This window comes from Canis aureus, chromosome 3 (assembly GCF_053574225.1).
Source record: "Canis aureus isolate CA01 chromosome 3, VMU_Caureus_v.1.0, whole genome shotgun sequence".
NCBI classification, from domain to species: domain Eukaryota; kingdom Metazoa; phylum Chordata; class Mammalia; order Carnivora; family Canidae; genus Canis; species Canis aureus.
In genome coordinates, this window is record NC_135613.1 from 85,801,707 (window position 1) to 85,829,186 (window position 27,480).

The following is a 27,480-nucleotide window of genomic DNA, read 5'->3' on the forward strand; positions in this document are numbered from 1 at the left end:
CCATCCTAGACATTCACATGGTTGCTCAATAACTGCACTCAGGTCTGTGTACAGCCTCTACCACCAACTCTCCTCTGTCCTTCATAGCACATTACTAACTGGCTTTAGATCACAAATTTATTACTTATTATCTCCCAGACTAAGATGCAATTTCTGTGATATTCAGACCTATTTGGTCAGATGGTCTACTAATGAATCCTCGCTGCCTAAAAGAGTACTTGGCGCATAGTAGATGTTCAATAATTACTTGGGAAATGAATGAACTAATGAATCACAGGTAGAAACTATGCTGACCAATGACGCCAGTCAGTAACAGTGAATAAATGCTGCCAGGTAACCAGATTCCATAATGAGTATGATGTAAGAATTCCCAAGACTTAGGTAATGTGACATGTGAGGGTGGGAAAGGAATCGGAGCTTACCAAGCCCACTCCCTGTTAAGATACTGGAACCACAAGATGTCTTATTTATCAATGCTCACATGACCAGTAAGTGGTGGTCCTGACCTACATTATTGTCTGACCCGTAGTCCACACTATATTCATTCGGTGGCCAGAGTTTTGCCTGTCTACACTACACAGTTAAGCTATGTCCTCTAAACAATGATTCTAATTGGGAAGACCAGGTGTATTATTATGACAATAATTTGAGAACACTTGTGAGTAGAATAGTATGGGGGGGGTGACTAGGAGATGAACAGGTGCGAGAAGAGGTATCCATTGCATACTACTGAGAGGAGCTGTGCGAGTGCATGTCTGAGGGACGGTCACAGGCAAATGCAAGGGAGAGGGGCTGTCTGATCCTAAATCCAAGCCACAAATCAAGAATCACCCCTTCCTCTCACTGTAGAAAAGAGAGCTATGGACAGGCACCAAAAGGACCATTTCCACACTGGGGTTTTGTGAGATGTGCAGCCCCTATTTGGGGGCCACGGAGTAAATAGAATAAGGGACAAATGTCCTTCCCGTCTCTCATTGGAAACATGAGAAACAGCATGTTAGCTAGGAAAGCTGATTTCTGAGCAGGGCATCCATGACTATGGATGTGGTGGGTGCCATACCCCAGCCACCTGCAAGGGGTAGACAATAGTGAAAGGACAGGGGTAAGAACAGGAGAGGCCCTCTCTAGGAATCCATACCAATCAACACGGAGGATATGACTGGAGATTAAGTCCTGGTAGTTATATAAGGAGTAAAAAGCCAGCTAGTTCTACCTATTAAAAATAACATGGGGCACCTAGGTGGGTCAGTCGGTTGGGCATCTGACTCTTGATTTTGGCTCAGGTCATGATCTCAAGGGCCTGGGATCGAGCCCTGCATGGGGCTCCATGCTGAGCGTGGAGTCAGTTTGAGATTCTCTCCCTCTCTGTCTGCCCCTTACCCTGCTCACATGCTCTCTCTCCCTCTCTAAAATAAATAAATAGATTTTTGAAAAAAAAAAATAATGTGACCTTATGGGCACCACAAGCTGGTAAGGACAGGGGAAAGATGATGGAATTAAAATAAGTGAATATATGTTTTATTTATCTCATAGTTTGCATAATCCCAGGGAAACAGGGCTGCAAACTGAGGTTCTCAGATCCCCAACGGCATGTTCATGCTCTGTCATCAACTGCATCGCACACAGACAGCCATTCATTTGTATGCTTAGTACATCCTGGTATTCAAAACCGTTTTTGGAAAGAATGAACAAATAATTTATTTCTTGCTTGAAAACTTAATTCATTTATATTAATATTTTGTTTATTACCTCTAAGTTGACCAGATTATTAAATTAACCATTATTCGGTAGCCAAAATTTTGCTGCCCTAACAGAATACAAATTGATTGTATCTATTCTGTGATGACACAGTTAACAAAACACTGAAGATAAAAAGAGGGAAGTGGGGCATCCATGCTTCAGTTCTCCTCCTGGGCCCCTACTCTTTCTGTGGCATTCAACAGCAGGCAGGATGAGAAGGTAAGGAGGTGTCCTGGCTTCCCCCCAGGAAACATGCACCCCAGTAACTCACCGGGCTTCCTCTGCATTGGGCCCTCTCCCTGGAAAGCCAAGAAACCTGACTGGCTCCATCATGACCTCAGTCACTTGGTCTTTATCTATTAAAATTGTACCTTTGTGTTGGTCACTAAGACATAGGTTGCCTTCTATCCAGGTGCTCTTTCTTGGTGTGCTGGGTTTCAAGTTGTAGTTCTCCAGAGAGCAAAAAGAGAAAGAAAAATAAATAAATAAATAAATAAAATAAAAGGGAAATGGCTCTGAAGAAACACCTTCCTTCCATCTTAGATAACTCATGTCCCCAAGATACCCGCCCTAGCATGGAGAGGGGGAGCCCCATGAGTTTCCAGACTCTCCTCTAACTGGAACTCAACTTTATAATCTCCTTCAGATCAGCCCAACAGGTAGTGCAAGATCCCAGGTGAGTGGTAGTGAGGGCACAGTGGCCAAGAGTATGAAGCTTGCAATCCAAAGATGGAAGCCAAGCCCCATTTGTACCGTGTGATAGTTGGGTGACCTTGAGGAAGTCACTTCCCCTCTCTGAGACTCAACTCCTTGAGTGTGGATGGAAATATCACCTTACCTCCCTTCATCTGAGAATCAAATGAAAATAGAGGTGAGGGGTAGCCCCGTGGCTCAGCGGTTTAGCACCACCTTCGGTCCAGGGCATGATTCTGGAGACCCAGGACTGAGTCCCATGTCGTGCTCCCTACATGGAGCCTGCTTCTCCCTCTGCCTGGGTCTCTGCCTCTCTCTCTCTCTCTCTCTCTCTCTGTCTATCATGAATAAATAAATAAAATCTTTTTTTTTAAAAAGCATAGAATAAAAAAAAGAAAGAAAGAAAGAAAATAGAGGTGAGAATATAGGCTCTGCGCCCAGTAGAATCATATGCGAATACTGGTTGCCTTTGGGTTGTTCAATAACGAAGAGCTAAAGCCTAAGACAGACAGCACGTTGTATACCAAATTCTGTTTTATACCAAATCATGTTAGCGAGCCCAAGTACTTCTGTTTTAAAATTCCATCTTCCACTGTTTGCATATTTAAATGAAAATTCATTTGGATGGCAGCGCGCTTGCAGCGAGACAGCAGTAACTAAATAAACAAATAATCAGCAATGGACTAGGCCTCGATACGGATGAGAATGCAAAGCACCTGCAGTGACACCAGCCTGCGAATGATCAGAGCTGATGGTCCTCATGCTCCAGCTTGTCACCCTCTGGGCCAGGCGCTCTCCCCCGCCCCCAAGAAAGCACACTGCGCAATTAAGCACCTAATGTGTATGTAGGCAGTGGGGAGGAGTCGGCTATGTTTGCCTGTTTAACTTATCCTCTTTCTGTCCTGCTTTTCTTCTGCTGTCAGCCAGGGAAAAACCTCATGACTGCCCTACATTCGGAGAAGATAAAATGGAGGGCATGCCCTAGAAGTGCAGAATTTGAGTCCTGGGCATCAACTCTTATCCAACAAAAGCAGTTGCTTTCACAAAGGTAGCTAAAGACTCTTAATTTTTTTCTGTGAAAAGAGCTGATGGGCCATGTCAGGATGTGTTTGCCCCAGTCTTTTCTTGGGGCATCTTGTGCTCTGCTAGAAGCCAAGCCCTCCCATTTGTGCTTGTGGATGGCAGGGCTCACAGGGCTAATTCTGTGGCAGGTACCATCGTAAGGTCTGGGCTGGACCTCCTACTCATCAGTATCCTGCCCATTGTGCAAGGACCAACTAACTCCCCGAAGGCTTCTTCCAGTGACAGCATGCATTGTAGCTCTGCAGCTAGAAAACTACTGACCAGCTCGATGATTTGGGGCTCATCTCATGAGTGTTCTCATCTACAAAATGAATCCGGGGCTATTCTCCTCACAGAGCAGTTCTGAGTGTTAAAGGCAGGAGTTCAAATCCAGGGCTAAGACAGTGTCTGTCACCCTGTGAACCACGGACGTTGCGGGAAGTCTCCCCTGGCTGCTCCACTACCCTTGATTACTCTTTCCCGAGCTGCCAGAGGGCCCTGGTGTGTATTTGCACCATTTGTGAGCTATTTAAATTACTTGCTATTTCATGAATGCCCGCCTTTGAGAGTAGGAATTAGGTCCACACATACTTTTCTACCACTTGTAGCACTTAGCCTTTTGCTGAGCGTAGGGTAGACATTTAACGAATGATTGATTTGTTAACACAAGTCTGTTTTGCTTCATGAACAATGGAAGAGTCAAGTCAGAACACCCAAGCATGCTAATCAGGAGCTACTCCATGGCCTACACGGAGGGAAAGCCACTCTTTCTTTGGCTTATATTTCAGTTTGCTGCGTGCATCCATTCATTCTCTCACTAAACATGTCTCACATGCCTACCGGATGCCAGGAATCTGGGACATGGTGATGAGGAGCAAGTCAGCCAAGGTTTCCAGCTTCAGTGAATTTCAATCATTGATCTGCTTGAAGTATTTGCTCCTTTGAAAAAGAAACTATCAAAGTACATAAAAATCTCCATAACCTGAAAAGCTTGGTGGCACATAAATAATAATGTGCACCTTATTATGTTTACCTGTCATCCGACTGGAAGCAGAGTTACCAAATCGGATGCTCTGTGCTACCTGTTGAGCTCATTTCATCTCCTATACAGAAAGCAGCCATGTGAGAAAACCACCTCATTCTAAAATATACTTAGGTTCTATTTTAAGTGTTAAATTTTCATGTTCTTTGAAGATGGATATGTGTCTTCAAAAGCATATGGAGGGGTGGGGAGCCTGGGTGGTTCAGTCGTTTGAGTATCCAACTCCTGATTTCTGCTCAGGTCATCATCTCAGGGTCAGAGATCAAGCCCTGCATCAGGCTCCGCACTTAGCATGGAGTCTGCTTGTCCCTCTCCCTCTGCTCCTCCTCCCCCATGCCCCCTTTGCTTGCTTGCTCTCTATCTCAAATTAATTCATTAAATTTTAAAAATGCATATGGAGAGGCACCTGGGTGGCTTAGTCAGTTGAGCATCCAGCTCTTGATTTCAACTTGGGTCATGATCTCAGGGTTGTGGGATTGAGGTGCTTGTTGGGCTCCACGGTGGGTGTGGAGCCTGCTTGGGATTCTCTCTCTCCCTCTGCCTGTCCCCTCTGCTCATGCATGCTCTCTCCCACTAAAAACAAACAAACAAACAGAAAGCAAAGCATATGGCTCTATCAGTCCGAGTTGCAGATGTGGTTGGTCACCCGATAAGGTCCTCCGCTCCTCCCTTGGTGGGCTATAGGGAGTCCCCTGTGTAGGGGAGTGACTTTCCTGTTCCATTCATGTAACTGCAGAGGAAGGAGCAGGAGTTTTCAGGATTCAGGCTTGACCAAAGGCCTAGAGGGCTACAAAGGTGCTTCCTGGGATTCACTGAAATTAGTTCTATGGAGTCTTTTCCTAGGAAAAGAGAGACATGTACAGTTAGGGAGGGGAGGGAGGAGAGGAGAAAGAGAGGGGGAAAGAAGACAGGAAGGAAGAAAGGAGGCAGGCAGGCTTCACATACTTTTTTTAATATTTTAATTGCTTTTGGGCTTGACAAAACGCAGCCTCAATGAAGTGTCACAAACTGAACACATCCAACCAGCCCGTGCTCAGGCTGAGGAACAGGACACAGCGGCCCTGAAACCCCGCACCGCTGCCCTCACGACTCCGTCCTCCCACGGGCTCATCTCCAGTCCGACTCCGGTAACGTCCACGGGGATCTGCCGAACGTCCTCCCTCTGGCTGGCCCCGTCTGTCCAACACCGTGTCCTGCAACTCACTGGTACCGTTGCCTGTGTTTGTGATACCGCCCCCCGCGCTGGGGAGATCCTACTGCGTGCACATGGGAATGATTATATCTAAGTTTCCCAGAAGAGGAGAAGTTTTAAAACTGCAAATACGTGTAGAAAAGAGTAGAGAGGAAGATACCTAATTGTACCGGGGAATTTATACTTCTTGGAATAATTCTTTGTGGCAATTAGTCATGACTGCGGTACTGAGCGACCCTGCACAGCGGGGATGAAATACTAATCGCTGTACCTGTGAATGCTTGCCCGTTTGCTAAGGAGCTCTATTTTGTTACCAGAATGAGTAGGGAAATGTGTGAAAAACATATTTGTCATCAAATTGCAGCCATCGGACACCAGTTTATTTGTCCCAAAGGTGGTAGTTTGCGGTGCCCGGTGGCGGGCAAAGCGTTGGTCAATAAGAAAGTCTTAAAAATGCTGGTTTTGAAATGTCTCATGTGTAGAGTGACAGCAAATGCTGCAAAAATAATAATAACAGGGGATCCCTGGGTGGCTCAGCGGTTTGGCACCTGCCTCTGGCCCGGGCGCGATCCTGGAGTCCCAGGATCGAGTCCCACGTCGGGCTCCCGGCATGGAGCCTGCTTCTCTGTCCTCCTGTGTCTCTGCCTCTCTCTCTCTCTATGTCTATCATAAAATAAATAAAGAATTCTTAAAAAATAATAATAACAATAAGAAGAATGAAGTGACAAGCAGAGGGAGAAAGGCACAGATGGGGAGACACCTCTACACTCACTTCCAGGATCAGGACAGAATCGGAGAACCAGCCGAGGCGCGAAGGTGCCTCACCCCGCCTCAGTTCCTCCCCACCTGTGACCTGTGCCTCGCCTTTGTCCGTGGCCCAGCTCCCCCGGTGGAAGCGATTTTCATCCTCTGCCTCTTACTTTGCTGAGAAAGCATAAATTAATCAATAAATAGGCCGGCTCGCCTTCCCCAAATCGCTTCTCCCACCTGCCTCTTCCCAGGGAGTCCACCTTGCGAATCACAGCTGCTTGGGCCAAGGCTCTGAGGAATCTGGGCTTATCTCCTCCCCTGCACCCAGTGATAAGATAATGAGATGCAAGGCTCTGGTATGTTTGACAAGCTGGTGGCTCCAGCAGGCGAGTTGAGAGGCTCAGGGGCTGGGATTGGAGATTAATTAATGCTAAAAGACACAGTTTGATGTGGCAATGAAATTTCGATTATAATAATCTCTAATTATCTTGTACCACGAGCGCCCTGGCTCTCCCAGGTGTTTCTTCGTGGCTGGAAATTGCTATTTGTGCATGAAATACAGCACTGTGCTTCGTGGGGGAGGGGGAGAGGGTGTCAGTGTGAGTGGCTGGAAGATACACGCTGTCCCGCTCAGAACGAGGCGGTGTCTGGAGTGCCCCTTTGAGGAAAGTGAGCTTGGCTGTGCTTTATTAGAAGTGTTAACTGAGGGGCCACCTGGGTGGCTCAGTCAGGTGAGCGTCCAACTCTTGGTTCTGGCTCAGGTCACAATCTCAAGGTGTAGGATCAAGCCCCGCATGGGGCTCCACGCTCAGCGGGGAGTCTTCTGGAGATTCTCTTCCCCCTCCCCCTCTGCCCCTTCCTCTACGTGGGTACATGCACCCTTGCACTCTCTCTCTCTCTCTCGCTCTCTCTCTCTCTCTCCCCCTCTCTCCTTCTAAAATAACGAAACACAGAAAAAAGAACTTGAGCTGGTGGAGGGGTGGAGAGAGAGAGAGAGAGGAACAAGCAGACTCCCCACTGGGTGGGGAGCTCGAGGTGGGGCTCAATTCCAGGACCCTGACATCGTGACCTTAGCTGAAATCAAGGGTCTGACTTCAACCCACTGACCCATCCAGGGGTCTCTAAATAAAAATTAAAAAATCTTAAAAAAAAAAAAAGTTTAACTGAGGCCAGATGAAGGAAAGTGTGATGAAGGAGCCTAACTGCACCAGAATCCTTGTCTCCTGGCAAACACCCTCCTGGCTAGACTGGGCCACCTCTATGAATATTGAGGGAAAAGTTCCCTTGCGGAGCACAAATTAAGTCTCATCTTCCCAGGTGCCATCAGGGGACTTTTTCATAATAAGGATTTCGCCCTCGGAAAGGAACACAAGTCCTAATGAGTTAGGTGCTTGGACAAAAGATAATAAACCATCCACGGGGGAGAACAAGGATCCCGTCTTGCCGCAGCACACAGGGATCCCTGGGTGGTGCAGCGGTTTGGCACCTGCCTTTGGCCCAGGGCTCGATCCTGGAGACCCGGGATCGAATCCCACGTCGGGCTCCTGGCGCATGGAGCCTGCTTCTCTCTCTGCCTGTGTCTCCGCCTCTCTCTCTCTCTCTCTCTCTGTGACTATCATAAATAAATAAAAATTAAAAAAATAAAAATAAAAATAAAATTAAAAAAAAAAGGGACTTTTCTATAATAAGGATTTCACCCTCGGAAAGGAACACAAGTCCTAATGAGTTAGGTGCTTGCACAAAAGATAATATACCCTCCACGGGGGAGAACAAGGATCCCATCTTGCTGCTGCACACAGCCGTTGCCCTCCATCCTCTGAAGCCCCGACGTCCACGGCAAGAGCCTCGTTTGCCCACAGCGAAAGCCTCGTTTGCCAAGAAAATGTGAGCTGTTCAAGGCTGCAAAACCTTCATTTGGCAAACCTTCATTTGCCAGATGACTACAGAGCTCGGAGAAGTCTTCCAGCCAGAGGGGGAGTTGATGGGACTTAACGTCAGGAAAAATACGATGCAAAGACAGGAAGAGGAGGGAATGCATCCCTCACCCACAACACACTTGAAATCAGGGGCACCTGCGTGGCTCAGTGGTTGAGCATCTGCCTTCGGCCCAGGGCCTGACCCTGGGGTCCTGGGATCGAGTTCCACGTCGGGCTCCCTGCATCTCTGTCTCTGTCTCTGTTTCTGTCTCTCTCTGTCTCTCTCTCATGAATAAATAAAATCTTAAAAAAAAGAAAAGAAAAAATCAGCAGGATATTCATCTAACTTCTTCAGGGCTGCTCCTCACGGGCCCTGCCCACACCTGCACGACAGCTCGGCGAGCCTTGGTGTCACCGGCTGCGCAGAAGGGAGTACTGTGGGGAGCTTGGCCACAGAAGAGTGGTGTGGATCGTGACCACAGACGTGAGAAGTTACTTCACGTCTCTAAATCTGCTCTTTCACTTGCACAATGTGGGGAATAATAGCTATTAATAGTTCACAAAGAATACTTTAATGTACTAATGTGTTTGGCACAGGGTTTGGCGTGCAGTAAATGCTCAATAAACATGATGATTACCAAGAATATTTAAAGTTGTGTGGCTCTTTGCCCAACTACATAGATATCTGAAAAGCTTTTAGGTAGCACTGTGTGTGTGTGAGCGCGCGGGTATTAGAAGTAACTGCTCATCAGTTTTATTTGGGGCATGTCTGGTAGCCAAGAGTCAGACACCCACATGGTGCTCACGTCTCTCATCCTCATGCTCAATACCAATTATCCTGCTCTCTGAGGAAATTACTGCCTCTGTCTGAATCTCATTATGTGTCAGGACTGTTGCCGGGCCCTGCAGACCAAGTGCTACCTGAGTTGAAGCCTGAGCAAGGGCCGTTCTCGCTGGAGACATACAAATAAAAGAGGGGGCTGAAGTATTGTCGAAGTTTGTAAAAATCAAAGGGGACCCTGGGGACTGCTGTGCCCTTGGTTCAGAGGCGAGTGTCCAGCTGGAATGACAGCGGGTGCCTAAGCGCCGGAGGTAGAGGACAAAGGCAAACAGAGTAGAGGAGAAAGACAGGCTGTACGAGGAGGCAGCGGGTGGACTCCCCGGGGACATGAGTGCCTGGCATCCGGGTGGCAGGCCGCAGCCTTCGGGACATCCCCCGGTCTGGGGCCCGGTTCTCCGCTCGCCTCCTGGGTTGGGAGCTGAGGGATCACGAGCAGGGCCCTCGTGAAGCGTGTTCCTGGGAGTTTGGGGGGGCTTTGTGTCTTGTGTTTCCTGCCTTTAAATGAAGAAGACAGAGGTCTTCCCAGGGACTTAATAACAGATTCAATGAAGAGCAAAAGCCGTGCGGCTGCAAATGCATTTAAGATTCTTTTTTTTCTTTTTATCCTTCCCACCGGCACAGAATGCCTAAGTCACTTCCTGCAAGGTGCTCTCCGTCTGAGCACGTCTAGCTGTGCCGGAGCCAAGCCCGTGGAAGCTCGCTCCTCCCCTAGTCGCCACCACCCAGGCTTGCGTGGCCGTCCAGCCTCTGAAATGGCCCGACATGTGGATATGTTCTGAATCCTAACCTAAGGGGCACCCGCTCTCTGAGCAGGGTTCTGAACACAAGCAGCTCGATGGCGACGGAACCGGCCGACGCCGATCCCCGCGCATTGAGTAATTGGCTGGCTGGGGAGAGTAGGACACTCTGTTGCCTCTTGCTCACATTTAGCTGCTTAAAATTGCTTCCATTGATGGAAGCCCCGGGAAGAAAGCAGCTCACTTATAAGAAACACCCCGGAGGATGCACGGATACATGCACACGATTTTGAAATGGGAGTATTTACATTTGGTTGGTTTGGCTGAACGGAGGATAGAACCTCATTTGTTTTCCATTAGACCCAACAATCTGTGGACCAGAATAAAGGATCCAGATTTGTATTTGGCTAAAGGAAGTGTATCGCTTAGGACGAGGTTTAGCGGCAAGCCACAGAAACCTGAGAAATTATGGCTTAAATAATGTAGAAATCGGTTTTGCATGTATAAAATTCTCAAGATAGGCAGCCCAGGGCTGACTCGGTGGCTCTTTGTCACCCAGGACCAGTGCTCCTCTGCACCAACCAGACTGTGATGCTTGCCCGCCTGACCATCAGAGGTCCAGGCATTGCTTACTACACCTTCCAAGGACCCTCTTCCAGAGGGGAGAGGAAAGGTCAAAAAGCATAAACCAACTATGCTTTAGGGCAATTCTTGGAAGCTTCCACCCAACCTCTTGATGGTGGGGACTTAATTCCATGACTACATCCAACTGTAAAGGAGGTCGGACCACATGTTCCACTAAATATCAGAGATTTTATGACAGTCATAACGGATATTGGGATCGAAAATTAGCAATCTCTACTTTGGATCAGCAGAAATCTATTATGCTTATCATCCGAAAATCAGATTTTCCCCAAAGGAGATGCTTCTCAAATATTTTTTTCCCTCTCTTCTAAGCCTCACCTTAATCTCTTGTGATTCATCGTAACTACAAAGATTCGGGTAAGCCCTTTTAAATTGAATCTAGGGGAAAATCTTGGAAGTTTTCAGGTTTGTTTGACCCTTTACCTTTTTTTCATACCTTGCTTGAGTTGAATACAAATATTTGTGTGGTAAAGGGCTTGCCAGACCTGATGATTAGTTTCTCAAATTATTCTCTTATTCCTTCGCATTCATCATCCTTGCATAGACCAAATAGCCTAGTAATGCAAATGAGATCTATAGTCAGAGAACAAGTCAAGAGTGAGGACTCGTAATACATGATCCAATCAAGATCCAATAGACAACTTTAGACACTGAGATTTTTCTCTTTGTTAAAATCCCCCTGGGTCAGATCACGATAATCACCTTCTGTACTGGGATGTCTTGGAGGTTAATTAGTGATCTGTATTTCAGGTTGAGCCTTTTATTGAATATTTTTTTCTCTCTTTATCTCTGGCACATTATATGAAATTTTAACTAGAGTTTGTTAGGGATTTAGAGGTTTTTTTTTTTCCCTCTGAAAAGCTAATATTTAATATCTTTGTGCTATCACTCTTCAGAGAGTGGGAATCTGTTTGGACGAAAAACGCTGACAGTGAAGATCCATGTTTTCAGAAACCAAAAGCTTCCCCCAATGTTTATGGTCGCATATGTTCTGCAGCTTCTCAATATTCTCTAGTAAACACCGTCCCAATGATCAGAGTGACATTAAATAGTTAAGGGAGCACAGCATAGGGGTAACTCAGGGATGCATTTGGAAATAGGCGGATTTCAGTAGGGCTCTGGCCCCCACTAACAATTTGCTTAGACTTTGTGATGTGTAGATCTGTCACAGGTTAAGTGATCAGAAGAGCACGTCGTGTGGGGCATTGAGAGAAGTTAATGAGAAGTGTGTGAAGCATGCCTACCTTACCAAGTGTTCAATAAAAGTGTGTGTGTGTGTTTAATAAATGAACTTACTGCCTAAAGTCCCCAGACAGAGGAAACCACCCAAACCACGGAAAGTACCCAGACCGATAACATTTTCAATCAGCCTAACTTCTCAATGTCGGTTTCCTGCCTCTGTTATTGTTAGATACTTTCAAAGCCGGGATGGATTTTTAAATCACAATATAAATTGTTCTCTAGAAGTTCCCTCTAATGTGTGTAAAAGAGATTAAAACCATTAAGAGATTGGAGTATTTTTTTAAACTACATGTTTTCACTATAGACAGTAGCAGTTGACTCACAGCTAAAAAGGATGTGGAAATAAGCACTGTAATACTATCACTTTCCCCTTAATTAAGTCATTATTTCTCATTGTCATTCACTTTTGTTACTGCAATTTTCATCATTGTTTTGTCCTAATTATAAATTTAAATGCATTAAAGTTTCACAACCAAAGAGTCTTTTACCTTTCCTCCATTTTGATTGGTTTGTGCATTTTTACATGTTTGGGGCTGTCTGCTTTGTGCCTTTAAAAAGCAACCCAACCGCTGTAATATTTTGCAGTCACATTTTATTTCCCTCAAATTGTGGCAGACACTGTTGTCACGTCCTCAAGCATTGACTGCTACCTTGCAGAGCTCTGACGGGCTTGTGTTTACCTATTTAGTTTTTGTCCAGTGACTCCTTTTTCCACCTAGATGCCAGAGAATTCTTACTTTATCCTTGACATTCTTTCATGTGAGGAGGATCAGATAAGTTTGAAATAATGTTTCTGGGAACACAGAGAGCTCCTGTGATCCCCAGACTCAGTTCTTCCTCCATTTCAGGGAAGGTCTCCTGTCTCGCCTACTTGAATATTTTGTCAGTGTGTTCGTTAGGGTCTGTGGTCCAGGGATGACACTTTTTCCTATGTTTGATTCCCTCCATACTCTTCATCTTCTCTTTAATTTCTTTAATCACTTTGCATTTCTTCCTCAGCATTTGCCTAGAGTATCCCAGGTCGTTCCTTTACGCCGCTAACTGAATTGGCCAGTGGCCCCTTTTGTGTTGCTGACTCCCGATTGATTAGTCCTCGAAGGATCTTCAGTTCGGGCTGTAGAGCCACAGTTGACTCTTTCTTTTTTTTTTTATTTAATTATTTATTTATGATAGTCACACACACACACACAGAGAGAGAGAGAGAGAGAGAGGCAGAGACACAGGCAGAGGGAGGAGCAGGCTCCATGCACCGGGAGCCTGATGTGGGATTCAATCCCGGGTCTCCAGGATCGCGCCCTGGGCCAAAGGCAGGCGCTAAACCGCTGCGCCACCCAGGGATCCCCAACTCTTTCATCTCAGTCTATTGTTTTGCAATCTTTTCCTTCTTATATTACTCATGCATTCATGCTCTTGTCGAGTCATGGTTTGGAATAAAGCACTCAGGGGATATGCTTAGGCATTTCAAGTTAGAGTTTCTTCCAAACGGGGTTTTTCATGGAACCTTTGCGAGCAAGGTTCCTTTCTTTATTTCTAATTTGTCCTTTTCCCTTTTCTCTGTGATGTGTTTGCAGTCTTGCCTTCGCACTTCCTTTCATCTTGCTTATTCTTGGGCAGCTTTGTTCAGACCATCTCTTTGTTCCGATATTCTCTTCTCACTGCATCCAAAACCTATTCCGAGAGCCAGAGGTTTGGTGTTCTGTTCCACTTTCACCGTAGCCTGAGGGCCCCCCAAAAAGGGGGAGAGGTCAGATGAGTCTGTTTGAAGTATTTCTTAATAATTGGGCTCTGATTTATCCTCTCCTATTTTGTTAGAGGTACATTTCCGAGGGGGCTTATGCGCGACTTCAGAGTATTTCACTTTGCAACTCGGAAGACTTGGCTTCGGTCAGCAGGGAGCCAATCCTCTTTGAGAGGTTATTCTGCTTCGTCTTCACTCATTTTACCAATCTCTTCTGTCCCGTGGACTTCAAACAGAACCTCAGATGGGATGCATCCTACTGAAAGCGAGGCCCAGTGTAAGCGATTACCACGGCTTCATTCAGTGCATGAAACTCAAACTTTTCTACACGTGTGTTAAGACAGCCATTATCTTCCAAACTTTATTTTTTATTTTTTTTTAAAGATTTTATTTATTTATTCATGATAGTCACAGAGACAGAGAGAGAGAGGCAGAGACACAGGCAGAGGGAGAAGCAGGCTCCATGCACCGGGAGCCCAATGTGGGATTCGATCCCGGGTCTCCAGGATCGCGCCCTGGGCCAAAGGCAGGCGCCAAACCGCTGCGCCACCCAGGGATCCCTCTTCCAAACTTTAATAATAAAAATAAGAGAGTTCAAAAAAAAAAATAAGAGAGTTCAGATTTGCTGTCTGTATCTGGCAGTGTTTCTACCCAAGTTTCTGCTCCCCCCACCCTCCCTACCTCATGCACAATGGCCATGCCATCGAGAAGAGCAAACAGCGGTCTTGGTCTTCTTCATGAATCTACTTCTATCATGGAGAGCAATTTCAGAATCTTGAAGGGAGGGGCTCAGTTCCTCGTGGTATGTTATGTTCAGCCAAACGTACATTAGGAATAGAAAGAGAAAACAAGGTGGCCCAAAGTCATGAATCTCCAAAGCGGCCCGTCTCCGTCTCTTCAAGGCTACGTTGAACACAAACCCTCTTGTGAGCTGTTTTGAGTTGCAGAACAGTTTGCAAATGAGCTTGGAGCACACTGGGTAAAAGGGGATGGTTGGTAAATTCTATTTCACTTCACCAGTGAGCTGAAAAAGCATTGGATAATATGTTATGAGTTGTAGATCTGTGTGATTGCATTGTTGCAAAGTGGGAATTGTTTTGCAACATAGATTCTTAATCACTGAGGCATCTATGATTGAATGCGTCGAAAATTGGCTGAAATTGAAAGTTAACTATACTGCAGACGGCTTATTCTGGTGTATAATTGAAAATAAATTCTAATAACTCTTCTAGAAAGAGCTGCTCAGAGGAAATTTCAAGCCCCCCGAAAAAAAAAAAAAGTGCTTTCTTAAAGAGACTCTTCCTCTGCATAATGGAGTCATGAAAACAAAGCCTAACCTAGTTTTTCTGTGATTTGAATGCACTGACCACAAAAAAAAAAAAAAAAAAAAGTTGATACGGAACACGTGTAAACTTATTTTGTGATATGCTTCCTGAACCTTTATGCTGGAGGGGTCTTATCACTTCTCTTTGAAGTCACTTGACGATCATTTTACACAAAGACAGGGGGAAAAATGGCCTGAGATTTTGTAATCAAACAGCCTTAAGTTTGACTCTTTGCTTTGACCTCACTAAGTGACATTGGCAATTCTTTTTTTGTTTGTTTGTTTTACTTCTGAGCTTCAGTTTCTATCTCTGTAAAAGGAGCTTAATAATATAATCTAGTTTTGCTTTGTGTAGTTATTGTTAATATGAGAAATAATATAACTATGTGGACAGTATCTTCTACATGGTTGGCACTAGAAGTTATATAAGTTATATGTATGTGTGTGTGTGTGTGTGTGTGTGTAAATAAATCTTATGTAGTCATTCATACATTCATATGTTCATATTTTGCTCAAATATTTGCCCAGTTTTGCATAACCAAAGGCAAGGAATGAATAGGAGAATCAGGAGAAAATGCCTAGCTCTATTTAGGAACAGAAGTTTAGTGTTCTGGTCCTGGATTCAGAAAGACCAGAGCTGGAATCCTGACTTGCATATTAGCCTCTCTAAACCTCAGTTTTTCCATCTGTGAAATTAAAGTAATAACTAACTAAGACAATGCAGAAAATCTGTCATTGCATACTTGTCAGGGCAACTGCAGTGGCTGCACAGCCTCTGGGCTGCTCCAGAGTCCCCCGGACACAGAACGAGGTGCAGAATCACACGGACCTGGCCCCTGCCCGACTCCCCTTCGATGGGCCATGTGACCTGGGGCAAGTTATTGCACGTCTTCCGTGAGGCCCGATTCTCAGACATCAAATGGAGATGCTACACCTCGCAATGTAATGAGGCAGCTTCACTGAGCTCCCGTGCTCGGCAGGTCCTGCTAGTTGTCTTCACCACCCCTCTCCACTTGTGGTTGGCCTCATCGTAGGCAGAGTTTAGACTTTGACATTGCTTACTCTGCAGTCTAGATGATCTCTGAGGTCAGGTGAGAGCCCAGATTGCCCTGGAAAGCTGGCAACGTTCATCGCCAAAGACATAGTCCCCTACTCACCTCTCAGCCTCCGAGTGAGCATCTTTCTCTTTGTCCCTGGTGACGATTGCCAGCATGGATGTGCAAGCCAGCCCTCTGTCTCCTAGTTCACTCCAACAGTGCTGCTCTCATTCTCTTCTAAAACAAAATCCAGGTGGGACGCCTGGCTGGCTCAGTCGGTACAGCATGCGACTCCTGATTGTGAATGCGAGCCCCACGTCGGGTATAGAGATTACTTAAAAATTAAAACAAAAATAAAGCAAACAAAAACCAAAATCTAAAGCATTCAGAGGATGCTATCCCTGAAGCTGATTTTTTGTTGTTGTTTTTTCTTTCTTTCTTTCTTTCTTTCTTTCTTTCTTTCTTTCTTTCTTTCTTTCTTTCTTCCTTCCTTCCTTCCTTCCTTCCTTCCTTCCTTCCTCTTTTTTTTTTTTTTTTTTTTTTTTTGCGGAAGGCCTGAGTCACTTTCTATGGAAACACATTGCATTAAATTTTAAAAATCCAAATAGTGGGAGGAAAGACACTCCAGCTGCTAGGGCAGTAATATCAAAGGGTAGCGTGTACAGGTTACATCTGCTTTCAGGCGTCTGCACCCAGCTACGTTACATCTTCTCTGCTTCCCAAACTGGGCGCATCAGCCCCACCTCTATCCTCATGTCCCTTCCCGTCAGCCCGCTGTCCTGGCCATGCGGTTCAGGTTGTCTCTGTTCTTGCCAGGCCAGCAGCTTCACCTGCTCATCCTGTGCCGCCTGCCGGAGAATATAGCCTGGCTCCAAATCAAGGCTGTGGAGCTGCTATCTATCTGCAGGTAGATAACTGGCTTCTTCTGACTTTAATTAAGGGTGAGTCCTACCTGCTCCTTGGCCTGCTCTCTGCTCGCCTCTGCCACCACCTAACCTCTTTCCAGTTCTTGTGCCCAAGCCAAAAGGACACTGTCCTTAGGTAGCTAACTTTGCATAAAAAATCACCTCCCAGAAGCCATGCTAGCCTGGTGGTGCACAAGACAATGCATCCTGTAGAGATGTTATAAGGATGAGCCAAAAATGAAAGTTCTTGGAACAAACAGGCTCTCAAAAATGGTAGAATTTTTTATTTGCTTCCTAGACTTTGATTCCAGCACCTTCTTGTAGCTGAGCTTCTCCGTGGACTGATAACTAACAAGTAAGGGTCCCCCTCAACTGTCCCCTGTCCTAAACAGCAACATCCTCCGGGTCACATTGGCTGCCTTGGGCATGGCATTGCTCCCATAGTTTGACCCTATTATCTAAGAAGATCCTTCTGTTTTGACAAGCACTTGTTCTCATGCAGTGTGAACTCTTCTGGGAGGAAGAGTATAGATGTGTCGGTTCACAGGAATTACCAATTACCGGAAAGCTGTGCCCCATCAATAAGGTTAGGAGTGTTATCATCATAGGAGAGTCAGATGCGAGAGTCTAGTGAATTTAAAACACTTAGGAAAACTTTATTTAAAAGTGGGCTTAGAAAAGTATGAGGGCATGTGATATGATGAGGACTGGGTGTTGTATGCAACCGACGAATCACTGAACTCTAGCTCTGGAGCTGATAATACATTGTGTGTTAATTAATGGAATTTAAATAAAAATAAATTTCTAAAAAAGATATGAAGATATGATAATGATATGTTAATGATAAGCAAACGTGATAAGGAGGCATTACTCTAGAAGTGCTCTGGCTTCAAGTCCTATCTGTTATGACACCCTCTTGTATCCCCTTTTGAAAGGCTCGAAGGCCATCCTATACGTATAGGAAAGCGAGATCCTGCTTCTAGGTTCTTCCACTACATAGTCAGGGGATCTTGAACATTCTCTGTGGTAGTAGTTTCATTATCTCTAGAATGGGAACAATTTAATTCTCCCTCCACGCCATTTGAAAACATTTTTTAAAGTGAGCATTTAGAAAATTTAACACAGTGATAGCTCAGCCTCATGAGGTACTTACAGGCACTCTTTGGAAAACTTTTATGTTAATTAACTCAATCTTTGAGGGAATCTTAAAAGACTGCTTGCTATTATGCTCATTTGACAAAGGAGGTAGGGAGGCACAGAGAGGCTGAGTAACTTGCTGGAGGTCACACAACTGATGAGGGGCAAAGCTGGGGCTTAAAACTAGGCCATCTGAGCCCAGGCTGGCCTTCCCATCTCATCCTGCCTCCCTAACCAATTTAGGAAGGTGGACTCATGGCAGTACATGGAGAAGCATCCAAACGTTAAGATATTTGTTAGCATGAGATAATTACAGTCATACCATTTGGAATGCAAAGTAATACTGATCTTTTTCTTTTTCCTTTCCTTCCTTCCTGGTTTGAGGCATTTCCTACGAACTTGCTGACTGCACCTTCTTCTCTTTGCAGATCACATTTATTTTCCAAAGAAAATCTCTATTTATCAAATAGAATTTGGTAGTCAAAGTGGAAAGGCTGCTTCTAATAAAGAAGTCTTAGAAGTCTAAAAAAGGGACATGTGCGACCTTTCCCCTTAACCACAGACACCTCACCTAGTAGGTCAGATACAAAGACCTAGTGGCAAGACCTAACCATTTTACTGTTAAGCCAAGAGGGGGAAGAGTCTTTTTCTGAAACACAAACTTGCCCCTCCCTCACCACGCAAAACCTATTCTGGCACTTTCTCTGGAGAAGTTGGCAGCTCTTCAATGGAGGGGGGTGTAGGGGGTGGTGGCCAAATTCCCCTCTGGTTCTAGTGACCCAGGGAAAGATGGGAGCACCCATCCCAGGAGAGTGTTTGGAAGCAGAGCTGCTCCCATTTTGAGGATGTCTTTTTGTTTTCTGTGTATTTTTTGCTGGTTCCACAACCTCCTTGCAGTTGGGAAGACTTCCAAGGGCTTCCCCTTATACCTGGAAAGACTATGAAACCACATGGAAAGATACCGTATGTACTTCCTCGTGCTGGAATGATAAACATATACGACTTATTATTGTGACAAGAGACAAAGACTAAAAAAAATGAGTCCAAAAAACTTCTAGATTCATCCATCTCAAAACAGATTATTGACTGAGAATGTACAGCATTTGGCTCATCCTGTTCCTTAGAAGGTAGAGCTCAGGGTGGACAATCATCCTTCCCAGTAGAGGCTCCCCTGCAGGCTCTCATAAGCCAAACTTTGGTGTTGGCTGAACCATGGCATGGACCTAATTTGTCATTTCCTGTCTCATTCGTGAGGCCCACTCTCCCCCACTGCTTTGGAACAAAAGCTTGAAATATGAATCCAGAGGCCAGACTGCAGGACCTCACACTCCACAGGGGACATCAATTAAGTGCAGCAACTCCTAAACGTGGGGCCTCAGCTGAACTCTATGTGGAAAATAGCGGTGAAGGTTTCTCATGCCCGTAGACGCCCTTGCCCACCCACTCCAAAACTATGAAACCGCTATCTCCTGGGAGGGGTCTAGAGCTCAGTATTGTTTCGAAGCTTCACAGATTATTTTGATGCCCAGCAGAGGCTGAGGATGACTGTCACATGGTTTCTCTTCATTGGTGACTAAAAGCTGCTACTATCTACCTTTTTTTTTTTTTTTTAATTTTATTTATTTATTTTTCACCTGCCAGGTTATAGTACTCAATGAGTTACTTGCTTTTTCCAGACACTACAATCAGCCCTGCATGTTGGCTGTCAGCACACATACTAAAGGAATCATGGGAATGGCATTGCCCAAGAGACAGAAATTAGTCCACGCAAGAAAATATGTACTCTTAGGAAGTGTTCCTCTGTGCTTAGTTGCCACTGTAGGACAATTCACGGGTGTCCACACTGTAGCTACTTGCTAATTTCTCTGTTGAGACTTACATTCTGTACCCAGATTGACATTATGGTGATGTTGTTGATGATGATGATGATGATAATTATGATGATAATGATTTCCTAATTCACTAGACTGAGTTGTGGAATAATAAGCATGTCTTTGAAGAGGCATCAGGAGTTTTATTTGATAGTCCACCCCTGCGACCTTGGACAAGTCACTAACCTTATTGAATCTTATGAGCTTTTTTTTTTTTTTTTTTAAACTCATAAAAAGGAGGGAGTTAGACTAGCTCAGTGGTTTTCAAAAGGTATTTCACAGTAGAATCCTTTTTTTAAATTATTTTTTTAGAATCCTTTTTAAATAAAGCAGATTAAAGGGGGTTGTCTCTGGCTGCAGCCAGGGCTGTGGCGGTAAAAGCAGAGCTCCATGACTATGAGGTCTCTCTGAGACCACCATGAGCCCACTGGTCTTGTGAGCTCAGAAGAGTGAGCAGATCTGAATCTTTCCAATTGAGGCCAGTCTGGGTGCCTGGAGCTGTCAGCCTGTCTAGCTTTTCCAATGCAACCCCCTTTTTTTGTTGTTGGGGAGGGGTGGGGAGAGAAGAGCAGAGATGGGAGTCAGTGGTGGCTGTGAGTAGCACCCTAACTGGTAATTTATTGTAGTAGATGATCCCTGGGTTTTCTGAAAGTTCCCATAGTCTGGATTTTAAGACTTTGCTCCTTAATGTATCTCTTAAATCAAGTAGAGAACAAAAAGACACCCATCAAAATTCTGGTGGTTTTTATGACACGACCATTGCCTGACACGAAGCACAGCCACTCTGGAGCAAGTGACCAGGCTGGATGGACAGTGAGGAACACAACAAATGGAGACTGGAGATGGGAAGGGTTGGGAAGAGAGTGCCGTGTTGAAGCTCCATCAGCAGTCCTCAACATTCAAGAAAGTCAGAGCAGTTTGGAGTTGAGTCAGGACTCCGTTCTAGAAACTGAGGAGAGAGCCAGATAGTTGCTTGTCAAAAGAATAACAATTTGGGGAAGTGCAAGAACTGACTTTGAAACAGATGAAACAATATAAAACTCCAATAAACTCAGGTATCACTCTGGAATTAATGGAGGACAAATTGGATCTGCTGTTAACTTAAATACCCATCTGCTCACATCCCTGGAGCCCATAAATTTGTGGGGCTAATTAGTTGTTGCCATCCTGAGAGCAGCAGGGGGCTAACCACGTTCCCTGGAGTTTTGTTACACGCAAGCCCATTTCCCTGCCTCTTCAGACACCTGAGCTGGAAGGGTGGGGAGCCGAGTGGAGATGACCCACCCTGGACTGGTCCGAAGACTTTGGATGAGATGGTGATGGCGTCCATGGTCTCATCTTGACCTTCCTGAAAGATGGACCGAGAAACCTCCAAGCCTAGTTACATTTTCTCTACTTTTATGTATGTTTTTTCATCACATCTACAACAACAATGCTTTTGCTCATCCACCCAATTACCATCCCGTCCCCTCCCCCCGTCCCCCTCTGCTGCCTGACTTGACTTCTCTAAAAGCGACTCTGTCTGTACCAGAAACGTGAAGCCTTAATATAGGCTCTTCAGCATAATCGCTTCTTAATTAAGTCAGGCTATGGCTCGGTTTCCCAGAATCGTTTCCAGAGGGCTTAATTTTACTTCTGCTCAAAATTAATATTTTACATTTTGCTCTTAAAAGAAACAACAAAAAAAAAAAAGACTGAGAAGGAACTCGAGAAGAGGAGAATGAGAGAGCGGTCCAGGGAAAAAGAGAGCTCATCTTTCAGCTCCCATTACAGAACCTTCAAGCCTCTGTTGCTGTTTTCAGCAAGTAATACTCAATCTGTGACATTCACTTTAGCAAAACAAAGCATGGATCAAGGTAATTAAATGGCACAGCTCACAGTGAATTAAGGGATGATTCTATCAGTGGGAGACACCTGCTGATCTGACACTTTCCACGTGGCTGCTTTGTCCTGGCTGTGCCCGCCGGGGGCTGCGGGAGGCCTGCGGCCTGTACCTGCACATGAGGCCCCGGGGACTCCTGGAAACGGGCACAGGCGGAGCTGCAGGTGCTTGTCCTGAAGGCCGGAGACCCAGGAGACGGGTGACATCAGTGCCATTGTATGGTGTTCCCCCAGGGCTGGCCGACTACTGTCCCATGCCCTGGCCAGCACCCCTTGGGGGCTCTCACATGCCCGTGGTGCACAGGAACTGTGAGTATGTTCACCCTGAGGCCACAGGGAGCACGCTCATCCTTGAGAAGGAGCTGGACTGCTGGCCCAACCCGACAGCCCTGTGTGTTACCTGCTCAGCCATCACTGACGCCTACCACCTCCGGGCTGTGTGCAGCTGCCGGAGCTCCAGCTATAGCAAACCATGGACACGTGTGCCACCCTCAGCAAGCCTCACATCCATGGTCATGGGGCACAGGCAGGCTGAACGTGCACTCGGGAAAACTTGCTCTGAGCTCATGCAGGAGAGCTGTGCGAAGGAGACCTGTGCGAAGGAGACCTGGGAATCCCCAGAGGCTCAGGGTATACCCTGGAGGTGTGTGCTGCCTAAAAATGAGTCAGGCTTGGATTTTTTTTTTTTTTTTGGTACAGTCGTAATCAAATATGCACAGAAATTCTGTACTTCTTTTTTTTTTTGAAATTCTGTACTTCTTCTCTCATTCTGCACTTCTCTTTTATTTTTCAAAAAAATTTCATTTATTTTTATGAGGGAGAGTAAGAACGCACAGGCAGGGGGTAGGGGAAGATGGAGAAGCAGACTCCCCACTGAGCAGAGGGCCTGATGCTGGACTCGATCCAAGGACCCGGAGGTTATGACCTGAGCTGAAGGTAGACACTTGACCAACTGAGGCACCCAGGCGCCCCTATCATTCATTCTGCGGTTCTTACCATTATAAGCCTACCTCCATGGAATCTCCCAGGAGGTTACACAGTGGTTGGGGGTTTGGAGAATTTACTCAGAGGCTGAGGACCTGGAAATGTGGTGCTAGGACTCTGGCCCAATGTATAAGAGGCTAAGTGCAAGCTCCCTGAGAGGTTTCTTCCTCTTCCCCCCGACCTTCCCTCTTCTCTGCTTCCCAGTGAAGAGGGGTGCTGTCCAGGGAGGGGCAGGGGGTGGGGTGGGGAGAGAAGGAGTCAATGGAAGTCAAAGGCGCCCCACGGGACCAGTAGACTGAGTTCTTAACCATTGATCTAACCTCATGGAATATGCAAATCTATGTGCACATATGCGATAATACCTGGACACGGCGTCTATGTGATCACTGAAATTCTGGTTCCAGTAGAACCTGATGGGAATTGGGAAATTACATCCTAGGGCCCGTGACTGATGCTTCCCCAGGGTATTTCATTTGCATAACTGATTGTTGGCCCGATAGACCCTTTGTCCTACTGTACGAAGTACCACCAGAAGCGGGTGTCTACTACTTGGCCTGTTCTTGCTGAGGGGCTGCCCAAATTCATTACTTGCTATGAAAGTTTATTGTACAAATACTATGTAAGATAATTTTGCTGTACACTAGTAGGGATTGAGAAATCCTTTCATACATGGATTTTCATCAAAAGAAAAGTCTATTTCTTTTAGGAATGGATTTATTACAAGGGGCTTAGTTTATAGGATTTCTCAATTCCTTTTTGTAAATATTTTATCAGCATGATAGATTTGTCTTAAGAAGATTGAAAGGTATATTTTCCTTTAGCCATTTGGTGTAAGAAGAGAAATGATTTTTTTCCCCCTGAGAAAGAATTGAGGATGGCTATAAACCCATGTATGTTCAGGTGTTTCATAATGGGAATGGGGACTTCCTCATTGATGCCATCTTGTGCTTGGTTATCAGAAGCTTCCCCTGCAGTGGAGAGGCTTGAAACATCGTCAACATGGGCTCTACCAACAGGCGCCAGGCTCGAGTCTGGAGTCTCTGTGCTCTTATCCATTCAGAAAGGTGCCGTGGAGTGAGCCCTTCCCTTATGTGCCTCCTTTGTGGTTAGCAGCCTTCACAATAATCATGAAGTAGATACTATCATCAGCCATTGAATAGTTAGAAAAATTGAGGTAGAGAGAAGCGCTTGACAACGAAGGGGAGGGGTCTAGTTGACAAGGCCATGTGCTTGGGAACCCTATCATGCTGCTGCTTCGGTAGGTCCTCCCTCGGGAGAGGCTCTCACGTGCCCCTCTCAAATGTGTTTGCTGTTCTCAGACTTTCCTCAAAGCACAAATTCCTGCCGAGTCAGAGCCAGTGGCTGGAGAGCTGGCAAAGGCAGCAGGCATTCTGGGGAAGGCGTGCAAGAGCATTCCATTTCAATTTTGGCTTTCTCATTCAGACCTTACGTGCCCAATGGGAAAGGACATCTGTGTATTACACCAAACCCTGCGGTGTCTTACTCTTTTTACAATCTCATCCAGTTTTAACCTTCATCTCTACCATGGGGACCTCTCCCAGTGGTTTGTTTTTTATATTCTTCTACTTCTTACACATTCAGGTAGCTAGTGCTGTGGTGCTCTTGGAGATATGTGTGATATGTATCTTCTTTCCTCCGTGGTAGCAGAGCTCCCGTCCACCCTTGGGATGGGTCTAATATTGTCTTTCATACCATTTTTCCACCAGTTCTTGGATAGGTCTGGAGATACTGGATTACAGGGGGCACCCAGAATGCTAGAGGCGAATGTCGGGGACTGGATCATGACCCCAACACAGTTGCATGCTATCAGAAATGTCCATGATGCTTGGCCTTCGCAAAAGGAAATAGAAAACTTAGATTCTAATTATTAATAGTATGAAACCCCAAGACCAATCTTAATGATGAATATGCACAAAACGGAGGCTAAAAACGCAGACCAGCACTGTCAGCACAGAGAAGTGAACAAGAGGGCAAGTATATTTTCTGAATAGACTTCAAGGACAAGCACACAATCGATCACCTAAGACAGAGGTCAGCAAATCATGGCCCCTGGGCCAAAGTTGGCCAAGTTACCTGTTTTTACAATAAAGTTTTACAGAAACCACACTCACGCTTTTGCATACGCTCTAGGGTCGAATAGTGAGGCCCAGACAGCATGACCCAACAGCCTAAGTATTTAAAACACAGCCCTCTGCTCTTCTTCTCTTTTTGGTGCATACAATTTTCTTTTAAACTTCACATGGAAAAATCTAGGCAAGTCCAACTCAGTCTCCTCCCCCATACCTTAACTCATTTCCTTTCCCTTCCACACATACCAATTTGAAAAGATGCCCAGAACTTTGATTTCTGCAAGTCAGTCAGTCATCTCTTCAAAATATTCGGTGCCATGGTCTACTTAGTTGCAGGTTTTACATGAAGTTCCAGAATTTTTTTTATTGTACTTTACCTTTTTAGAGTACATTTTAGCATAAATGGCATGAAAATTATTTGTGCGTTGTCTCACACTTAGAATCTCTTTGCCAGATCCTGCAATTTGGCCAGGAATTTCTGGGGGTAGGTGTGATAATCATCAGACAGTCCTTGACACCTCCAACTAGAAATGTATAGTGGGAAATTGAAAAGAAATGAACTCTAGAGGGTGTTTCAATCTCAGCTTTTTCGACTTTTGGAGTTTTGTTTCAATTTTAACCTACTATTCCCAGTATGACATATTTCCTGGTTTTCAGTATCGATTTTTATATTATAAAAGAAATACAAGGATGTGCTCATTGTTTCTGGGTCATGTCCACACCATAATGTGTTCACTAAGGAGTGTGTAAAGCCCTCAGTCCAGAATTATATGGAGACAGAAAATGTGAAAGGGGACATGGAACTTATAGGCTGCCTTGCAGGGCTCCCCGACTGGAGACTGTTCATAAGGAGGTTAGCCTTCACACCCGAGCAGCACCAGCTGAAAATTCTGGGTTAACTCATCTTAAATTTCACACGTTTATCAGTGGGATTATATCCCCCACCAACCTTCCTTAACAAAAGGTCAAGTGGATCACGGAGAAGTGTCCAGAAATAGCAAAGCAAGTCCTTGAGACTCAGAAGCATTTGATCCAGGGAAAATATGAGCCCTGAGCAAAGAAAGAAATTCACAACTTTCTTCAGACTCAAGAGTATCACCAGTGAGAATGCTCTTAGGTGCACGGACAGACCCCAGTAGGTTATGAAATTGTGCGAGGCATGAACAGTGCATCTCTAACCTTTGAGAAGGGCATCACTGAGGGCAACCACCACACTGTGGGCCATGACGCAGAGTGTTAGAGTAAACAGGCCTTTAGAGGAACCCCTAGCTTCCAAGATAAGAAAGGGCAAGCTAAGAAAAACAAATCGAGGGGGAAGCAATCTGTCAAACAATAAGCTTCCCAGTCTGCTAGGTTTATTTTTTTTATACATGATTTCACTTGATTCTTGCCACATTTCTGAAATTCTACAAATCACATCCATTGAGTAAATGGGAAAATTAAGCTTTAGCAGAGTTAAACATTTGTCCGAAGCTTCTATAGTTTGTCAGTGATGGAGCTGGAGAGAAATTCATATCTGATTCTTCACCACACCACACAGGGTTGGAGGATCATTGTCCCCAGCTCTTTCAGGGACCAGAGCTGAGAGAAAAAGTTGACCTTCATGTACCTTGTAGATAAGTTTTTTTTTTTTAACCTACTACAAATGATGATTTTAATATTTATTTCAAGTAATTCCTGAATTATGTATTTCAGGTCATTTCCTGTAGGCATATATTGCATCCTAAGCAAAGTACAGCTTAGGATTTAATTTCTTTTTGTAAGATATACTCTCAGCAACCCTATCACTTTGTAATACTAAGATAGTTTAACGATAATACTAGGAAAAGAGAGGGGGCAAAAGCACGGGGTGGGAGGTGTGTGGTAGCTTGTAGGTCATCGCCCTATTCTTTCCTCTCATTATACTGCATAGTATGGTGTGAGGATATAGAACCTGAGATTTGTGGCACATTTCTCTTGGATCCATAAACTGCTTTTTTGTGGCACCTCCAGAAAGAGGAAATCGAAGAAAAAGAATCACTCTTGAGTTGCGTGAATTCAAATGGAAGCCAAAAGAAGCTGACAAATACTGAAGCATGAGCCAGAGACAAAAGTGGGCCCGTGACGTCTGCCGATGTTGTGTCTGGGGTTGTTCATTTCATCATGTCACGCGCCAGGTGCGTGGTGACAGGTTGTTGTGCTGACAACCGCAAGTGTTCAGTTAAGCACTGCCACTTGCTCTATAACATCCTAGTGGAAGATGGAAAGATCTCTTTGTCTCAATTTGAGTAATAATGATGGTAATTAAAACACCATGCATGGCACCAGCTCCTGGTATGTAGCGAATTTACTCAGATCAAGTAAATCTAAGTCACTGCTTTGACAACCATATGTGAGTGTAGGGTTTCTGGAAACAGAACGCAGTATTTGCTTATGCATGTGGGGGAGGGAGAGTGGGAATGGGATAAGAAATGGTGTGGGCATTCCCAGGGCCCTTGCATTACCTGGAGAGAGCTCCATAATTCATAATCCTGAAATCCATAGGCTGATAATTGCCTTAATCACTGAAGAAACATGGCTGAAACGAACGGAAATAAGCCATAAAACTCATTACAAGATAACAAGATTCTATCTATCCTCTGAGGTCACGTTAGTGTTCTGTAAGGTCAAGGAG

At 45.1% G+C, this 27,480-nt stretch overlaps 1 protein-coding gene and 1 long non-coding RNA gene across 8 annotated transcripts in view; both read left to right on the plus strand.

Annotated features, from left to right (window-relative positions):
* Nucleotides 1-27,480, plus strand: part of NTM (neurotrimin) — a 942,893-nt gene that overhangs the window by 243,152 nt on the left and 672,261 nt on the right. The gene's annotated exons all lie outside the window — the stretch shown is intronic.
* On the plus strand, nucleotides 384-27,159 carry LOC144311544 (uncharacterized). Of its 7 annotated transcripts, none has more exons than XR_013377153.1 (4): nucleotides 384-488; nucleotides 1,852-1,959; nucleotides 16,776-16,900; nucleotides 26,820-27,159. It is a non-coding gene; the product is annotated as an uncharacterized LOC144311544 (long non-coding RNA). The 7 variants fall into 7 exon arrangements; XR_013377154.1 differs by having other exon boundaries at nucleotides 16,776-16,866; nucleotides 26,820-27,151; XR_013377155.1 differs by lacking the exon at nucleotides 26,820-27,159 and adding an exon at nucleotides 17,163-17,637 and having other exon boundaries at nucleotides 16,776-16,866.